The sequence below is a fragment of the Pongo pygmaeus genome, chromosome X (assembly GCF_028885625.2).
Source record: "Pongo pygmaeus isolate AG05252 chromosome X, NHGRI_mPonPyg2-v2.0_pri, whole genome shotgun sequence".
In the NCBI taxonomy this organism is placed as follows: Eukaryota; Metazoa; Chordata; class Mammalia; order Primates; family Hominidae; genus Pongo; species Pongo pygmaeus.
In genome coordinates, this window is record NC_072396.2 from 91549914 (window position 1) to 91569850 (window position 19937).

Below are 19937 nucleotides of genomic sequence, written 5' to 3' on the forward strand. Positions count from 1 at the left end.
AGGGAAGTAAGGCAGCCCGCTAGGCAGGGATTGGCTAGGGGACTGGTGAGCCCCCATAATGCAAGTAAAGGGTTAGTGAGAGATCCCCAGTGGTCCACATTCCCCCTGAAACTCTTGCAATCCTAGCCATGAGAGAATGCCTTGATGCTAATGGGCCTTTAGGGTAATATAGGGAGCTACCTGGAGATTATGCAATAACATTGCCCTAGAGAGAAAGTTCATGTTCGGTCCCACAAACCATCTTAGTCCTAAGCAACTGCAATTTGGTATTACTTTGAGATCTCAGTCCCCACTACACTGCATCCTGCCCTGGGGCCCAATAGTCCCTGCATCTTTACATTCCTAGAGCCCCACTGACATCCCCATCTTACAGCCAATGCTACTTATTTTTTGTTTATGCATTTAAAAAGCTAGAATCATATAAGTGAAATTAATTTAGAATGAGTCATGTATCATCTACTTCTTGAAAAATTGACATCACTTTTCAATAAACACATACTTTTTAGTTTATTGGTTCACAAAAGTGCTCATTTCATTACAAAATGTAAAAAGAGCTGCCAAAGGATAAAATTAATAAATAGTTGCAGACTGCATAATAAATGATAAAACTTCTGTAACAAGAGTGCCATGCTACAACCAAATACAAAGGACAGCTCTATGGCATGACTGCTCAGCGTTGTCCAGCACATCTTTCATAACAACCTAGCCTTTATTTCTCACTGACCCCAACAACTGCCAGTCTGGTTGATTTCTACATTTGGCAGGCCTACTCTGAGTAATACCACTTGAGGACAGAAGTAGTGAGCAATCTCCAGATGCTCATGCTTCAACTCACTTTGTTTTAACAGTAAGAATCCTTCATGCTGTCCTTAAAAGGAGATGTTATTAACACTGTTTGGACAGGGTTTTTCAGATTTACCCAAATAGTAAAATGAGACTCTGTTCACTACATGTGTGAACACTACTAGACAAAATAATGGGGGAAGCCAGAAGTACAATGTGGAGGTTAATCAAACATCCCAGTTTACTTTAATGTATTTAATCAAGCAGTATGCACTGGTGTTGGCAGTGGATGCAATGAGCTGGTTGGGCCAGTCCCCAGGCCCTCAGGTTATATGTTAGAGTGAGTGCCAGCTGTGGTGGTAACAGCAGGTTGGGTGGGTCCATCCTCAGGCCTACAAGAGGATTGTCTAGATGCCAGTGGTAGTAGATGGGGAAGGGCAATATTCAGGCCCCCAGAGAGCATGCTAAGTTACTGGGTGAAGTGGAGTTGTGCCATGCAGTCTTATCCTTTTCTCTTTGGTGGTGCATACAGGTGCTGAAGTTGTAGGCAGAGGGAGGCTAATTCCTAGGCCTTTGGTGGAAAGCTTAGGTAGAAGTGGAAGTCACTGATCTGTGATCCTGATGTTGGGGATCGTGGGCTTGCTTTTTGTTGGAGCAACTGTAGGCAGGCAGCTGGGGAGTGCATGCTTTGGCTGCAGGTGGTATTTGTGGGTAAGTTCATCTGTCCTTGGTCCTTGGGGTATTTGTAAATGTGTGGCTTCCCCAGTGTTGGGGGTTGCAGAATTACTGCCAGTGGCTCATGATTTAGTCCTGGTGACAGCATCCAGCAGTGGCAGCATTTGTAGGTAGGAAAGTCTGTCCTTGGGATACAGGATTTACAAGACAAACAGAAATCAGTTAAGAAAATGACAGGAATCAGTCTTATATTAGTCTGTTCTCTTGCTGCTATAAAGAAATGCCTGAGACTGGGTAGTTTATAAAGGAAAGAGGTGTAATTGATTTACAGTTCCACAGGCCTGGAGAGGCCTCAGGAAACTTACAATCATGGTGGAAGGGAAAGCAAACACATCCTTGTTCACATGGTCGCAGGAAAGAGAATTGCCAAGCAAAAGGGGAAAAGCCCCCTATAAAACCATCAGATGTCATGAAAACTCACTCACTTTCACGAGAACAGCATGGAGGTAACTGCTCCCAAGATTCAATTACCTCCCACTGTGTTGCTCCCATAACACATGGGGATAATGGAAGCTACAATTCAAGAAGAGATTTGGGTAAGGACACAGCCAAAGCATATGATTCTGCCCATGGACTTTCCCAAATCCCATGTCCTCACATTTCAAAACACAATCATACCTTTCCAACAGTCCCCCAAGTTCTTAGCTTATTCCAGCATTAACCCAAAAGTTCAAGTCCAAAGTCTTATCTAAGACAAGGCAAGTTCCTTCTGCCTATGAGCTTGTAAAATGGAAAGCAAGTTAGTTACTTTCTAGATATAATGGGGTTACAGACATTGGGTAAATACACTCATTCCAAATGGGAGGAATTGGCCAAAGTGAAGGGGGTACAGGCCCCAGGCAATTCCAAACTCCAGCAGCACAGTCAAATCTTAAACTCTAGCATGATCTCCATTGACTTCATGTCTCACATTGAGGTCACACTGATGCAAGACATGAGCTCCCACAGCCTTGGGCAGCTCCACCCCTCTGGCTTTGCAGGGTACAGCCCCCACCCTGGCTGCTTTCATGGGCTTGTGTTGAGTGTCTGTGGCTTTTCCAGGCACACAGTGCAAACTGTTGGTGGATCTGCCATTCTGGAGTCTGGAGGACATTGGCCCTCTTCTGACAGCTTTACCAGGATGTGCCCCAGTGGAGACTTTGTGTGGGGGCTTCGATCCCACATTTCCCTTCTGCACCACCCTAGTGGAGATTCTTCCTGAGGGCTCCAACCCTGCAGCAAACTTCTGCCTGGACATTCAGGCGTTTCCATACATGTTTTGAAAGTTTGACGGAGGTTCCCAAACCTCAATTCTTGACTTCTGTGCCCCCATAGGCCCAATACCACATGTAAGCTTCCAAGGCTTGGGACTTGCACCCTCTGAAGCAATGGTCTGAGCTGTACATTGGCCCCTTTTAGCCACAGCTGGGATGCAGGGCACCAAGTCCCAAGACTGCACAAAGCAGTAAGGCCCTGGGTCCAGCCCACAAAATTATTTTTTTTTCCTAGGCCTCCAAGCCTGTGATAGAAGGGGATGCTATGAAGACCTATGACATGTCCTAGAAATGTTTTCCCCATTGTCTTGGTGATTAACATTTGGCTCCTTTTACTTATGTAAATTTCTGCAGCCAGCCTGAATTTCTCCTCAGAAAATAGGTTTTTCTTTTCTATTGCATCATCAGGATGCAAATTTTTCAAACTTTTATGCTCTGCTTCCCTTTTAAACATAAGTTCCAATCCCAAACTATATCTTTGTGAATACATAAAACTGAATGCATTTACCAGCACCCAAGTAACATCTTGAATGCTTTATTAATTGGAAATTTATTCCACCAGACACCCTAAATCATCTCTCTTAAGTTCAAATTGCCACAGATCTGTAGGGCAGGGGCAACTTTATTCCAGCTTCCAACAACTTTTTCATCTCTACCCGAAACCACCTGAGCCTGGAATTCATTGTGCATATTACTATCAGCATTTTTGCCAAAGCCATTCAACAAGTCTCTATGAATGTTCAAACTTTCCCACACCTCCCTGTCTTCTTCTGAGCCCTCCAACTCTCTAGGAGGTTCCAAACTTTCTCACATTTTCCTGTCTTCTTCTGAGCCCTCCAAACTGTTCCAACCTCTGCCTGTTACCCTGTTCCAAAGTTGCTCCCAGATTTTCATGTATCTTTATAGCCACATCCACTCCCTCACTACCAATTGGTCCCTAGGTACCAATTTACTGTATTACTTCATTCTCACATGCTATAAAGAACTGCCTGAGATTGGGTAGTTTATAAAGAAAAGAGGTTTAATTTACTCACAGTTTTGAATGGCTGGGGAGTCCTGAGGAAACTTACAATTATGGCAGAAGGGAAAGCAAACACGTCCTTCTTCACATGGTGGCAGCAAGGAGAAATGCCAAGGAAAAGGGGAAAAAGCCCCTTATAAAAGCATCAGATCTCCTGAGAATTCACTCACTATCACAAGAACAGCATGAAGGTAAACACCCCCACCACTGCTGTGATTCAATTACCTCCCACCTGGTCCCTCCCACAACACATGGAGATAATGGGAACTACAATTCAAGATGAGATTTGGGTGGGGACACAGCCAAACCATATCAAGCCTTCAAACATCAATAATAACATTGAATATAAAACAATTAAATATTTCACTTAAAAGATATGGACTGCCTGAGTGGAGAAAATATTGACTCAACTATATGATGCCTACCAGAAACTGTTGTCACCTGTAAAAACAAATATAGTCTGATGGTAAAGGGATGGGAAAAGATATTACTTGTATACAGAAGTCAAAGATGAGGAAGAATAGCTATACTTATATCAGATAACACAAGCTCTACGTCAAATAGTAGAAGAAAGGCAAAGAAGGTCATTATATAATGATAAAGGGATTAATTCAGCAAGAAGATGTAACAATTCTAATTATATATGCACCCAGCATCAAGAAACCCAGATATATAAAGCCAATATTATTACATCAAAAGAGTGAGATAGACTCTAATACAATAATAGTTTTGGACATTAACACCCATGATCAGCATAAGGCAGATCATCTAGAGAGAAAACTAATGAGAAATATTGGATTTAAACTGCACTTTAGACCAAATTAATTGACTAAATGTATATTTTATTTATTTATTTATTTATTTATTTGGAGGCAAAGTCTGTTGCCCACTGGAGTGCAGTGGCACAATGTCAGCTCACTGCAACCTCTGCTTCCCTGGTTCAAGCAATTGTCCTGCCTCAGCCTCCCTAGTAGCTGGGATTACAGGTGTGCACCACTATGCCTGGTTGATTTTTTAATATTTTTAATAGAGACAGAGTTTCATCATTTTGGCAAGGCTGGTCTCCAACCCTGGACCTCAGTTGATCCACCCACCTTGGCCTCCCAAAATGCTGGAATTTTTTTTTAAATTTTATCTGACAGTTATAGAATACACATTCTTTGCATCAGCACAAGTAATATTCTCCAGCGTAGATCATTTATGAAGATAAAAAACAAGCCTAAATTTATTTTTAGAAATAAAATCATACCAAGTATGTTCTCAGACCACAATGAAATAAAATTAGAAATCTATAACAAAAATGACAATGGTACAAAAAAATTAAGATAATAGTTTATAAATCTTTGAAACAAATGAAAGTAGAAATATAACATACCAAAACCTATGGGATACAGCAAAAGCAGTGCTAAGAGAGAATTTTATAGCAACAGACACCTGCATCAAGAAAGTAGAAAAATTCCAAATAAAGAATTTAATAATGCACCTCAAGGAATGAGAAAAGCAAGAACATTTAAAGCCCCAAATTAGTAAAAGAAAAGGAATAATGAAGACAAGAGGATAACTAAACACTATAAAGACCAAAAAAAAAAAAAATGAAAACAAAAAAATCAACAAAATGAAAGTTGGTTTTCTGAAAAAATAAACAAAATTCATTAATCACTGGTAAGACAGATGGCCCAATAAAACCAGAAATGAAAAATAAAACATTACAGTTGATAGTACAAACATTTTAAAAAATATCATCAGAGACTATTATGAACAACTATATACTAAAAAATGGGAAAATCTAGATGAAATAGATAAATTCCTGAACACATACAACCCACTGAGATTGAATCAGGAAGAAATAAATATCTGGAAAGACCAATTATATGAGATTGAACAGTAATAAGACACCTCCCAGTAAAGTAAAGGCCAGGACTGCAGTTTTACAGCTAAATTTTACCTAACTTTCAAATAAGAACACTAATTCTCCTCAAACTACTCCAAAAAATTCAAGAGGAGGAAGTTCTCCCTAACTCATTCTATGAGGCCAGTATTACTCTGATACCCAAAACACACAAGGACACAACAACAACAACAAAGAAAATTAAAGTGCAATATCCCTGATGAACTTAGATCCAAAAGTTCTCAAAAAATACCAGCAAACTGAGTCCAATAGCACATCAATAAGCCAATAAACCATTATCAAGTGGGATTTATCCCAGGGATGCAAGGATGGTTCACCATATACAAATCAATAAATGTAATACATCATGTCAGCCAAATGAAGAACAAACACTATTTGATCATCCCAATAGGTGCAGAAAAAGCATGAGTAAATTCAACACTCCTCATGATAAAAATTCTCAACAAACTAGGTATTGAAGGAACATACCTCAACATAATAATGGCCAGACATGACAAACCCACAGTTAACATCACACTGAATTGAAAAAAAAAAAAGAAATTTCTAGCTCTTTTCTCTAAGAACTAGAAAAAGAGAATACTGCCCACTTTCACCACACATATTCAACATTGTACTGGAAACCAGAGTGATCAGTCCAGAGAAAAAATAGAAGGCATCCAAATTGAAAACAACAAAGTTATATCAATTCCTCCTTGTAAGTGACATGAATTTATATTCAGAAAAAAACTTAAAAAATCAACAAAATACTTTTAGATCTGATAAACAAATTCAGGAAAACTTCAAGATACAAAATCGAAATATAAAAATCAATAGTTTTTCTATTCAAAATAACAAAGTAGCTGAAAAAAGAAATCAAGAAGGCAAAACCATTTAAAATAGCTAAAAAACTTAATACCTAGAAATAAAGTAAACTAAGGAAGTAAAAGACATCTGGAAAGAAAACTACAAAACACTGATGAAAGAAACTGAAGAGGACACAAACAAATGGAAAGACATCTCATATACATGGAACAGAGGAGTTAATATTGTTGGAATGACCATACACCCAAAGCAATTTAAAGATTCAATGCAATCTCTATCAAAACACTAATGATAGTTTTCACAGAAATAGAAAAAAATTCTCAAATTTATATGAAACTAAAAGAGTCCAAATAGCCAAAGCAATCCTGCACAAAAAGAATAAAATTAGAGGCATCACGTTACTTAACTTCAAAATATGTTACACGGCTATAGTAACCAAAACAGTATGACATACATATAAAAACACACATAGACAAAGGGTATGGAATAGAGAGATCAAATAAGTCCATGTACTTACAGCCAACTCTTTTTTGAAAAAAGCATCAAGAATATTCATTAGGAAAAGGACACACAATTCAATAAATGATGCTGTGTCCAGGCACAGAACATAGAAATGATAAATACTTTAGGTGATGGACACCCAAAATTACATCTGCATGTACCTGCTTTCTCTTTTTGCTGTACATCATCAGAGTTTAGAAATGTTTGAAGAACTACTTTCAAAGAATGATTGTTTTGAATAACTATTTTGTAAGATCACCTATCTTACAATTGTAATGAGTTAGTTTTTGTAAATGAGTTATTTAAATTTTGCTTAAATTTTTATTGATATTAGTTGGAAATATTTAATACACAACAAACAAAACATCAAAAAATGTGTCTTTTCAAACTTAATGAATCACAATGATTAAAAGCAAATTTATGACATAGTTTGGATGCTTGCCTCTTCCAAATTTCATGTTGAGATGTGACCTCCAATGTTGAGGTGAGGCCTAATGGGAGGTGTTTGTGTCATGCAGGTGGATCCCTCATGAATGGCTTGGTGCTGTCCTCAAGGTAATGAGTGAGTTTTAACTCTATTAGCTCACGTGAGAGTTGGCTGCTTAAAAGAGCCTGGGGCCTCCTTCTCTCTCTCGCTCCCTCTCTTTCATGTGACATGCCTGCTCCCCCTTTGCCTTCTGCCATGAGTGAAATCTTCCTGAGTCCTTAGGAGAAGTCAAGCAGATGTTGGGCCATGCTTGTACATTCTGCAGAACTTTGAGCCAAATAAACCTCTTTTGTTTACAGATTACCCAGCCTCAGGTATTCTTTCATGGCAATACAAAATATACTAACACACTTGTAAACAGAAATGTTGAAATTTATTATTACAGAAATGGGCCTGAATTAGCTCAATTGAGCTTAAATGTTGTTAAAAAATTAATTTTGAAGTTCTGTAATTCTATAATGGCACTTTGTAATATATTAATTTGTAATTTTTTAAAGGAGCAACTATTTTAATTGGTTAAATTTATATTCTTTACCAGAATAGAGTAAAATAGAGAAGTCTAGAGTTTTACAACATCAAAATTTGGTAAAACATTAAAAAGTTTAATAAAGAAAATAAGTTTTCCATGTATTTTGTCTTGTAAAACATTTGTCAAAAATAATACTCTGAATAGAGGCAAAATAGTATATTTAAACTAAAGCAAATGCACATTTTAATTCAAACAATATAATTAGTAATATATTACATCTAGTAGAATTTTCTCTGGGTTTCTCAAGTACTCAGGAGTTACTGACAGTGTTGTCTCAATATAACTATTATAGAGTGAAGAGAAGAATCAATTGATGATATAAAACATTTCCAATTTATTAACCATGAAATGCAACTTTCAAGAAAGTTTTGGGAAAAAAATGAAAAGAATGAGACCACATTTAAAATGTATTTCATTTTGAAAAACACAATTGCATGATATTACAGACAGATATAGCTAAGAAACTGATTAAAGTACATGAAAATGTACCAAGAATAAGTGTTTCAACTTATTTTTAATATTTATAGACATTATATAGTTTAATTTTAGCATTAGTTTAATATACAAATATGTTGTCTTACTTTTGAAATAATTTTACTATTTTGTGGTGTGCATATAATTTATTCTTAATTCCAATTGCATGATTTATTCCTTTTCTGCCTTTCACAGTGATTATTTTCATGGTAGAAATAGGAGTAACTTATCATTTGCTTTATAATCAAAACATTTATGCCTTTCTAAGTTCTAAATGAAACATTTCACAGCAAAACATGTCTTTAATGTTATTTTAGCTTGTATTTTTTAATTGAAACATTATAACTGTACATATTTATAGGGTAAAATTTGGTGTCTGGATGTGTTCATACATTGTGTAATAGTCAAATCTGGGTAAATAGTATGTCTGTCACCTCAAACATTTATCATTTCTTTATGATGAGAATGTTTAAAATCATCTTTTCCAGCTATTTTGAAATATACAATATATTATCATTAACTATAGTCACTTCACTGTGCAACAGAACACCAAAACTTATCCTTCATGGCTAACTCTAACTCTCTCCATTTTTCTCTTTTTTCCTACCCTCTCCAGCCTCTGGTAACCAATATTTGACTCTGTACTTCTATGAAATCAACTTTTTTAGATTCCACATTTTAGTGAGATTATGGCTAAGCCCAGAGGACGTTATGTTAAGTGAAATAAACCAGGCACAGGACAAATACTGAATATTTTTTCTTTTCTTTTTTTGAATTTTATTTTATTTATTTATTTATTTATTTTTATTTTTTATTTATTTTTAATTTTATTAATATTATACTTTAGGTTTTTTTGTTTGTTTTTTTCTTTTTATTATTATTATTTTTATTATTATTATTATACTTTAGGCTCTATGGTACATGTGCGCAACGTGCAGGTAAGTTACATATGTATACATGTGCCATGCTGGTGCGCTGCACCCACCAACTCGTCATCTAGCATTAGGTATATCTCCCAATGCTATCCCTCACCCCTCCCCCCACCCCACAACAGTCCCTGAAGTGTGATGTTCCCCTTCCTGTGTCCATGTGTTCTCATTGTTCAATTCCCACCTATGAGTGAGAATATGCGGTGTTTGGTTTTTTGTTCTTGCGATAGTTTACTGAGAATGATGATTTCCAATTTCATCCATGTCCCTACAAAGGACATGAACTCATCATTTTTTATGGCTGCATAGTATTCCATGGTGTATATGTGCCACATTTTCTTAATCCAGTCTATCATTGTTGGACATTTGGCTTGGTTCCAAGTCTTTGCTATGGTGAATAATGCCACAATAAACATACGTGTGCATGTGTCTTTATAGCAGCACGATTTATAGTCCTTTGGGTATATACCCAGTAATGGGATGGCTGGGTCAAATGGAATTTCTAGTTCTAGATCTCTGAGGAATCGCCACACGAACTTCCACAAGGGTTGAACTAGTTTACAGTCCCACCAACGGTGTAAAAGTGTTCCTATTTCTCCACATCCTCTCCAGCACCTGTTGTTTCCTGACTTTTTAATGATTGCCATTCTAACTGGTGTGAGATGGTATCTCATTGTGGTTTTGATTTGCATTTCTCTGATGGCCAGTGATGGTGAGCATTTTTTCATGTGTTTTTTGGCTGCATAAATGTCTTCTTTTGAGAAGTGTCTGTTCATGTCCTTTGCCCACTTTTTGATGGGGTTGTTTGTTTTTTTCTTGTAAATTTGTTGGAGTTCATTGTAGATTCTGGATATTAGCCCTTTGTCAGATGAGTAGGTTGTGAAAATTTTCTCCCATTTTGTAGGTTGCCTGTTCACTCTGATGGTAGTTTCCTTTGCTGTGCAGAAGCTCTTTAGTTTAATTAGATCCCATTTGTCAATTTTGGCTTTTGTTGCCATTGCTTTTGGTGTTTTAGACATGAAGTCCTTGCCCATGCCTATGTCCTGAATGGTAATGCCTAGGTTTTCTTCTAGGGTTTTTATGGTTTTAGCTCTAACATTTAAGTCTTTAATCCATCTTGAATTGATTTTTGTATAAGGTGTAAGGAAGGGATCCAGTTTCAGCTTTCTACATATGGCTAGCCAGTTTTCCCAGCACCATTTATTAAATAGGGAATCCTTTCCCCATTTCTTGTTTTTCTCAGGTTTGTCAAAGATCAGATAGTTGTAGATATGTGGCATTATTTCTGCGGGCTCTGTTCTGTTCCATTGATCTATATCTCTGTTTTGGTACCAGTACCATGCTGTTTTGGTTACTGTAGCCTTGTAGTATAGTTTGAAGTCAGGTAGTGTGATGCCTCCAGCTTTGTTCTTTTGGCTTAGGATTGACTTGGCGATGCGGGCTCTTTTTTGGTTCCATATGAACTTTAAAGTAGTTTTTTCCAATTCTGTGAAGAAAGTCATTGGTAACTTGATGGGGATGGCATTGAATATGTAAATTACCTTGGGAAGGATGGCCATTTTCATGATATTGATTCTTCCTACCCATGAGCATGGAATGTTCTTCCATTTGTTTGTATCCTCTTTTATTTCCTTGAGCAGCGATTTGTAGTTCTCCTTGAATAGGTCCTTCACATCCCTTATAAGTTGGATTCCTAGGTATTTTATTCTCTTTGAAGCAATCGTGAATGGGAGTTCACTCATGATTTGGCTCTCTGTTTGTCTGTTATTGATGTATAAGAATGCTTGTGATTTTTGTACATTGATTTTGTATCCTCAGACTTTGCTGAAGTTGCTTATCAGCTTAAGGAGATTTTGGGCTGAGACAATGGGGTTTTCTAGATATACTATCATGTCATCTGCAAACAGGGACAATTGGACTTCCTCTTTTCCTAATTGAATACCCTTGATTTCCTTCTCTTGCCTAATTGCCCTGGCCAGAACTTCCAACACTATGTTGAATAGAAGTGGTGAGAGAGGGCATCCCTGTCTTGTGCCAGTTTTCAAAGGGAATGCTTGCAGTTTTTGCCCATTCAGTATGATATTGGCTTTGGGTTTGTCATAAATAGCTCTTATTATTTTGATATACGTCCCATCAATACCTAATTTATTGAGAGATTTTAGCATGAAGGGTTGTTGAATTTTGTCAAAGGCCTTTTCTGCATCTATTGAGATAATCATGTGGTTTTTGTCTTTAGTTCTGTTTATATGCTGGATTACATTTATTGATTTGCATATACTGAACCAGCCTTGCATCCCAGGGATGAAGCCCACTTGATCATGGTGGATAAGCTTTTTGATATGCTGCTGGATTCTGTTTGCCAGTATTTTATTGAGGATTTTTGCATCAATGTTCATCAAGGATATTGGTCTAAAATTCTCTTTTTTTGTTGTGTCTCTGCCAGGCTTTGGTATCAGGATGATGCTGGCCTCATAAAATGAGTTAGGGAGGATTCCCTCTTTTTCGATTGATTGGAATAGTTTCAGAAGGAATGGTACCAGCTCCTCCTTGTACCTCTGGTAGAATTCGGCTGTGAACCCATCTGGTCCTGGACTTTTTTTGGTTGGTAAGCTATTGATTATTGCCACAATTTCAGCTCCTGTTATTGGTCTATTCAGAGATTCAACTTCTTCCTGGTTTAGTCTTGGGAGGGTGTATGTGTTGAGGAATTTATCCATTTCTTCTAGATTTTCTAGTTTATTTGCGTAGAGGTGTTTGTAATATTCTCTGATGGTAGTTTGTATTTCTGTGGGATCGGTGGTGATATCCCCTTTATCATTTTTTATTGCAACTATTTGATTCTTCTCTCTTTTTTTCTTTATTAATCTTGCTAGCGGTCTATCAATTTTGTTGATCCTTTCAAAAAACCAGCTCCTGGATTCATTGATTTTTTGAAGGGTTTTTTGTGTCTCTATTTCCTTCAGTTCTGCTCTGATTTTAGTTATTTCTTGCCTTCTGCTAGCTTTTGAATGTGTTTGCTCTTGCTTTTCTAGTTCTTTTAATTGTGATGTCAGGGTGTCAATTTTGGATCTTTCCTGCTTTCTCTTGTGGGCATTTAGTGCTATAAATTTCCCTCTACACACTGCTTTGAATGCATCCCAGAGATTCTGGTATGTTGTGTCTTGGTTCTCGTTGGTTTCAAAGAACATCTTGATTTCTGCCTTCATTTCGTTATGTACCCAGTAGTCATTCAGGAGCAGGTTGTTCAGTTTCCACGTAGTTGAGCGGTTTTGAGTGAGATTCTTAATCCTGAGTTCTAGCTTGATTGCACTGTGATCTGAGAGATAGTTTGTTATAATTTCTGTTCTTTTAAATTTATTGAGGAGAGCTTTACTTCCAAGTATATGGTCAATTTTGGAATAGGTGTGGTGTGGTGCTGAAAAAAATGTATATTCTGTTGATTTGGGGTGGAGAGTTCTGTAGATGTCTATTAGGTCCGCTTGGTGCAGAGCTGAGTTCAATTCCTGGGTATCCTTGTTGACTTTCTGTCTCATTGATCTGTCTAATGTTGACAGTGGGGTGTTAAAGTCTCCCATTATTAATGTGTGGGAGTCTAAGTCTCTTTGTAGGTCACTCAGGACTTGCTTTATGAATCTGGGTGCTCCTGTATTGGGTGCATATATATTTAGGATAGTTAGCTCTTCTTGTTGAATTAATCCCTTTACCATTATGTAATGGCCTTCTTTGTCTCTTTTGATCTTTGTTGGTTTAAAGTCTGTTTTATCAGAGACTAGGATTGCAACTCCTGCCTTTTTTTGTTTTCCATTTGCTCGGTAGATCTTCCTCCATCCTTTTATTCTGAGCCTATGTGTGTCTCTGCACGTGAGATGGGTTTCCTGAATACAGCACACTGATGGGTCTTGAGTCTTTATCCAATTTGCCAGTCTGTGTCTTTTAATTAGAGCATTTAGTCCATTTACATTTAAAGTTAATATTGTTATGTGTGAATCTGATCCTGTCATTATGATGTTAGCTGGTTATTTTGCTCATTAGTTGATGCAGTCTCTTCCTAGTCTCGATGGTCTTTACATTTCGGTATGATTTTGCAGCGGCTGGTACTGGTTGTGCCTTTCCATGTTTAGCGCTTCCTTCAGGAGCTCTTTTAGGGCAGGCCTGGTGGTGACAAAATCTCTCAGAATTTGCTTGTCTGTAAAGTATTTTATTTCTCCTTCACTTATGAAGCTTAGTTTGGCAGGATATGAAATTCTGGGTTGAAAATTCTTTTCTTTAAGAATGTTGAATATTGGCCCCCACTCTCTTCTGGCTTGTAGGGTTTCTGCCGAGAGATCCACTGTTAGTCTGATGGGCTTCCCTTTGATGGTAACCTGACCTTTCTCTCTGGCTGCCCTTAACATTTTTTCCTTCATTTCAACTTTGGTGAATCTGACAATTATGTGTCTTGGAGTTGCTCTTCTCGAGGAGAATCTTTGTGGCGTTCTCTGTATTTCCTGAATCTGAATGTTGGCCTGCCTTGCTAGATTGGGGAAGTTCTCCTAGATAATATCCTGCAGAGTGTTTTCCAACTTGTTTCCATTCTCCCCGTCACTTTCAGGTACACCAATCAGATGTAGATTTGGTCTTTTCACATAGTCCCACATTTCTTGGAGGCTTTGCTCATTTCTTTGTATTCTTTTTTCTCTAAACTTCCCCTCTCGCTTCATTTCATTCATTTCATCTTCCAGGGCTGATACCCTTTCTTCCATTTGATTGCATCGGCTCCTGAGGCTTCTGCATTCTTCACGTAGTTCTTGAGCCTTGGTTTTCAGCTCCATCTGCTCCTTTAAGCACTTCTCTGTATTGGTTATTCTAGTTATACATTCTTCTAAATTTTTTTCAAAGTTTTCAACTTCTTTGCCTTTGGTTTGAATATCCTCCCGTAGCTCGGAGTAATTTGATCGTCTGAAGCCTTCTTCTCTCAGCTCGTCAAAGTCATTCTCCGTCCAGCTTTGTTCCGTTGCTGGTGAGGAACTGCGTTCCTTTGGAGGAGGAGAGGTACTCTGCTTTTTAGAGTTTCCAGTTTTTCTGCTCTGTTTTTTCCCCATCTTTGTGGTTTTATCTACTTTTGGTCTTTGATGATGGTGATTTACAGATGGGTTTTTGGTGTGTATGTCCTTTCTGTTAGTTTTCCTTCTAACAGACAGAACCCTCAGCTGCAGGTCTGTTGGAGTACCTGGCCGGCCGTGTGAGGTGTCAGTCTGCCCCTGCTGGGGGGTGCCTCCCAGTTAGGCTGCTCGGGGGTCAGGGGTCAGGGACCCACTTGAGGAGGCAGTCAGCCCATTCTCAGATCTCCAGCTGCATGCTGGGAGAACCACTGCTCTCCTCAAAGCTGTCAGACAGGGACATTTAAGTCTGCAGAGGTTACTGCTGTCTTTTTGTTTGTCTGTGCCCTGCCCCCAGAGGTGGAACCTACAGAGGCAGGCAGGCCTCCTTGAGCTGTGGTGGGCTCCACCCAGTTCAAGCTTCCAGGCTGCTTTGTTTACCTAAGCGAGCCTGGGCAATGGCGGGCGCCCCTCCCCCAGCCTCGCTGCCGACTTGCTGTTTGATCTCAGACTGCTGTGCTAGCAATCAGCGAGACTCCGTGGGCGTAGGACCCTCTGAGCCAGGTGCGGGCTATACTCTCCTGGGGCACCGTTTCCTAAGCCCGTCGGAAAAGCACAGTATTTGGGTGGGAGTGGCCCGATTTTCCAGGTGCCGTCTGTCACCCCTGGAAAGGGAACTCCCTGACCCCTTGTGCTTCCCGAGTGAGGCAATGCCTCGCTCCTGCTGCAGCTGGCACACGGTGCACTCACCCACTGACCTGCGCCCACTGTCTGGCACTCCCTAGTGAGATGAACACGGTACCTCAGATGGAAATGCAGAAATCACCCGTCTTCTGCGTCGCTTGCGCTGGGAGCTGTAGACCGGAGCTGTTCCTATTCGGCCATCTTGGCTCCTCCCCCCAGGTTTGTGTCTGAATATTTTTTCTTTAAAAAAATAGTTTTTAAATAAAACTAGTTTATAGACACACCACTATAGTGAAGCTAATTTGTCAGTTAATGCATACACATTTTTTAATTATATAATTTTAATATTTTCAGACTTTTTTTCACTCTCCAAAGTACTTTAGTTGGGATTACATATTGCAAATCTGATGGGCACTCTATCCCTTGACCAAGGGCATCAGAAACACTGGAAGTGCCGGTTTAAAAAATGCAGATTTTGAAAACAGAATGAGACTTTTCTGGGGTAGCCAGGAATCTGAATTTTTAACAGCCCTTGTGATTACTAAACATAATAAATTTTGAAAAGTGCATTGGAAATGAGATTTAACTGCTATAATCAAAGAACCCATAAACCAGAAACAGAAGCCCTGTGGGCATAGCAACAAGGAAATGGCATAGCCGTTTAAAAACTGGCATATAAAAGAAAGCAATCTTACTCATTGCAGCATAGGCAGATTATTTTAAATTAAGCAATAGCTTCAACATTTTTCCTTCTTATAAAAGCAATTCATTTTCACTATAGAAAAATTAGAAAATACAAAAAAGCAAGAAGACAATAAAAACCCATACAGGGTTCATATGAATAAAACTATTGTTGAAACCTGGATTGATTTTATGTTCAAGCCTTTTACTTTGAGAATGCTGTTAAATTACATCACATATTGAATTCGAATTTCAAAGATCGTGTTTTCTTTTTTTCTTTTGAGTACAAGTACAGTAGATCTATACAAAGAAAAAAGTGTTGCATGAAGTATGAGGGCTATTATGTTGGTTGTATATTACAATGGTTAAGAACTAGACTTACAGAGTTAAAACTGCATGAATTCAAATTCTAGCTCTATTACTTCTTTGTTTTGTGACCTTAGAAAGTTACTTAACCCATTGTATCTCAGTTTGCTTATCTGTGAGAAGACGTTAATAATAGTACCTATCTCATATTGTTGTTGCAAGCATTAACTAATAAGTAAATATCATCTCACCAATTTTCAGAACTCAGTAAATGTTAGTTATTATTATTTTGAGTCCTGTGGTTTCATAAATATCATATAGCTTAGCTCAGTGAGGAACAAGATCCAATTTTCTTTGAAGATTAACTTCTATATATCTCTATTAGGAGACTTATTATTTTCTTTTTGTTTATTTATTTAGAATTTTAATTTTTGGGGGTGCATGGTAGGTACTATTAGGCAAATAATGAAAATTTGAAAGGTCATTGTCTATCCTTGTCATAAATAAATAAGTGGGGTATATAGAGTCTTATCTAAGTTACAGGAGTAAGTATGATTCTTTGCAGTAAGCCATTTCTGGAAACACAAAATGGGGAAAGGTTTTTAAACTGTCATTGTTTTTCAGGGACACAGTGCTCAAATTAATTTTAATACTGTCAGTTTGTATACTGAGGATGTTTTCCTTGGCACCTACCTAATGCCCAGAGAGCACAGTCACTTCTACCACCTGAATCTCTTCTTTTAAGAGGCACTCAGATTTATGAATACCTCTCTCTCTCTCTCTTTTTTTCTCTCTCTCTCTATATATGGTTAGTGAGATTAGGGTAAAATGAAAGAGAATTGCCCTGTCCATTTCAGTTTCCACAGAGTAATGCTTTTCAATGAGTTCTTGCTTTTCACTTCTGTAAAAGTTTCTGTTTTATTCTTTTTCTAATTTTTTGTTTTGTTTGGTTCATTTTGGTTTTCTTTCTTTTTTTTTATGTGAGGTTGACTGTGTCTAGATAAATTATAAACATAATTTTTAATGAAATATAGTAGTTTCTTGCTCCCATCCATCCTAGCCCTGATCTCCAAAGGCAAATACTTTTAATTTTTGTAGTTATTTTATCGAATAATGATGTCCATATTTCTAAGCAATATGCATATAAAAAAGCCTTTTCTTGGGTTCATTAATTTTAAACATTTTCAGATAGTCCTCTTAAAATTTTTTATTTTAATTTTTGTGGGTACATAATAGGTGTATATATTTATGGAGTACATGAAATGTTTTGATAAAGGCATGCAATGATTAACAATCACATCATGCAAAATAGTGTATTCATTCCCTAAAGCATTGTTTCTCTGTGTCACAAACAATTCGATTATGCTCTTTTACTTATTTCCAGGTAGCATTATTGACTTTCTATTATAATAAATTAAGATTTAGCTGTCTTGTACCTCCTCTCTCTTTCTTACTGTCCCTCATCTCCTTGTTTGTATATACGTTTGTACACACATATGTGTATATCTATATAGCATATGTATATAGCAGAATATTACTTAAATTATTAAACAGCATGCATATAATTATTATGCCAGCATTACTTGCTGGATATAGATTATTATCAGATATATTTATTCACATTTTTTATTTCTTTAGGTTATTTTTGGCTGTTTCTTGCATTTCATAATTTTCCAGATATCCTTATTTTATTCCAGATGTTCCATCATATTATTTACCACAGCATCTTCTCTATTGAGTTTAATTTTCCTGAACATCTTTTTCCAGAGGCTTCCACCAGTCTTCTTTTATACGGACAGATTTTTTCTAAGCTGGCCATAGGTCTGCTACCATGGGACTATTCTTGATGCTCCTTGAGTGAGACTTAATATTTCCTAAACCTAGAACTGATATTTAGCTGGTACAAACCTTTACAACAGAGTAGCCAGCTTCCCCCTTCATTGGTTGCGAATCCATTCTCATTAGCCTTGCAATCCTTGTTGATAAATACTTTGAACATCCTATCTTAATGAATCCAATGTCTTGTTCTTTTTTACTATACTACTCCATTGTATTGCTGGAAAATGTGCTCTCATAATAGAGTTTCTAAGAATCTTTCTATTTTCCACTCTTCACTTTTACTATAAATGCTTCCTCCAGGTCCTAACATTTCTGGGGTTCTGTTAAGGATATATCGGTTCTTTTTTCCATTTTAACACAATGTTGTGTTGTTAATTTATTTTATGTTGATGTTCCTTCATCGTTATCTAGGTCTTTATTTGATTTTTGCATTTTTCATTTCTTTAATTTTAATTATTAAAATCTGATCATAATGCAAAAAGCTGTTAAAAAATAATGATATTGACCTGACTTTAGAAAAAAATTATAAAATGTTCCTATAGGTTTTTGTTTACGCTTTCCCTCTGTCTTTACAGCTTATTTTTCACATACAAATTTAAGTCAAAACATTACTATAAATAATCCTTCTGCACCAAAGATTGAGTCAAATTAAGCTTTCTTCAGAGAAATTTCTTGTTTCAACATGACACATTTAACGTAACTGCAAATAACTTGGATCAAATCTTAGGTGAAAATTGAATATAAATTGTCTGGAAGGCATTATATAGACAGGGAAAGTATATTTTAGAAACATTACTTTTCAATGCTTGGTATGTAATCCAGAAAAGCATAGCTTTAGAAAGACTTCTATGAATTTGAGAAGAGTATATAAGTGTAGTAAAAGAAAATTTAAAAATATTCTGTACAACAAAAATATATAGTTGTACTTATTGAATTAGACAAGATATTTTGAAAGTTTTTAAATGGAGACTGATTATCTCATTTTATAGAAGGATATCACATTCACAACTATTTATACTGATTTCTTATTTTGTTTACTCATCCTCATGGACCACATATATGGACCTGTTTTATTCTTACATTGCTTTCCTCCCTAACTTGGCTAATCAACTTCTAATGAAGACTTCCATCCATTTAGAGACACAAGGAAAATCTCCTTTCCCAACTATTCTTCCTCCCTACCAAAACATACCAGAACAACTCTTCACAAAATCTCAAATTTTAGGAATATTTTTAAATATGGTTTTCAAACAAATTGTGATACTTAACTTGTGATTCCTTATATAACTTTTTGTATGATATATACTATATATGACACCTCTTTCCAAATAAGCTGTAAATTGTTTCAGGGCAGTTATCAGTCACTCATTCATCAAGTATTTATTGAAAACCTACTATTCATCATAGACACTGGGAGATACAATAGTGAATAAAACAGCCATTTTTCTCATGTCTGCCTAAGAACACATGTGCTGGAGTCACATAAGCCTGGGATTGAATCTATTTCCTACTATCTGTGTGATGTTATGGGGGTAATAATGACATCTACCTCATAATTTTTTAAAAAACCTGAGTTTTCAGACACAGGTGAGCTCTCTATGTTAGATACTATCATAATAATACATAGTAGTAGTAGTTTTTTTTTGCACTGTGTATCTTTGAGCGTCTAAATATGTGTTAAGTGTACTAAGTAAATATGTGAAAATTAGTTATGCAACTTAGCATTAAGGAACAGGTTAGGAAAAAGCTATTTGAGCTGGAAGTGAGTCTATTTCTCACTTCTAGGTTGTATTTTAACTGAAAAGGATTTTCAGGAAAAAAAAGTGACAAAACTGAAAGTTGATGAAAGCAAAATTATTATAAAGCATGTTCTTAGAAAAATATTTTAAAAGCAACCATGTCCTTCCATTTATATCAAAGTAAAATT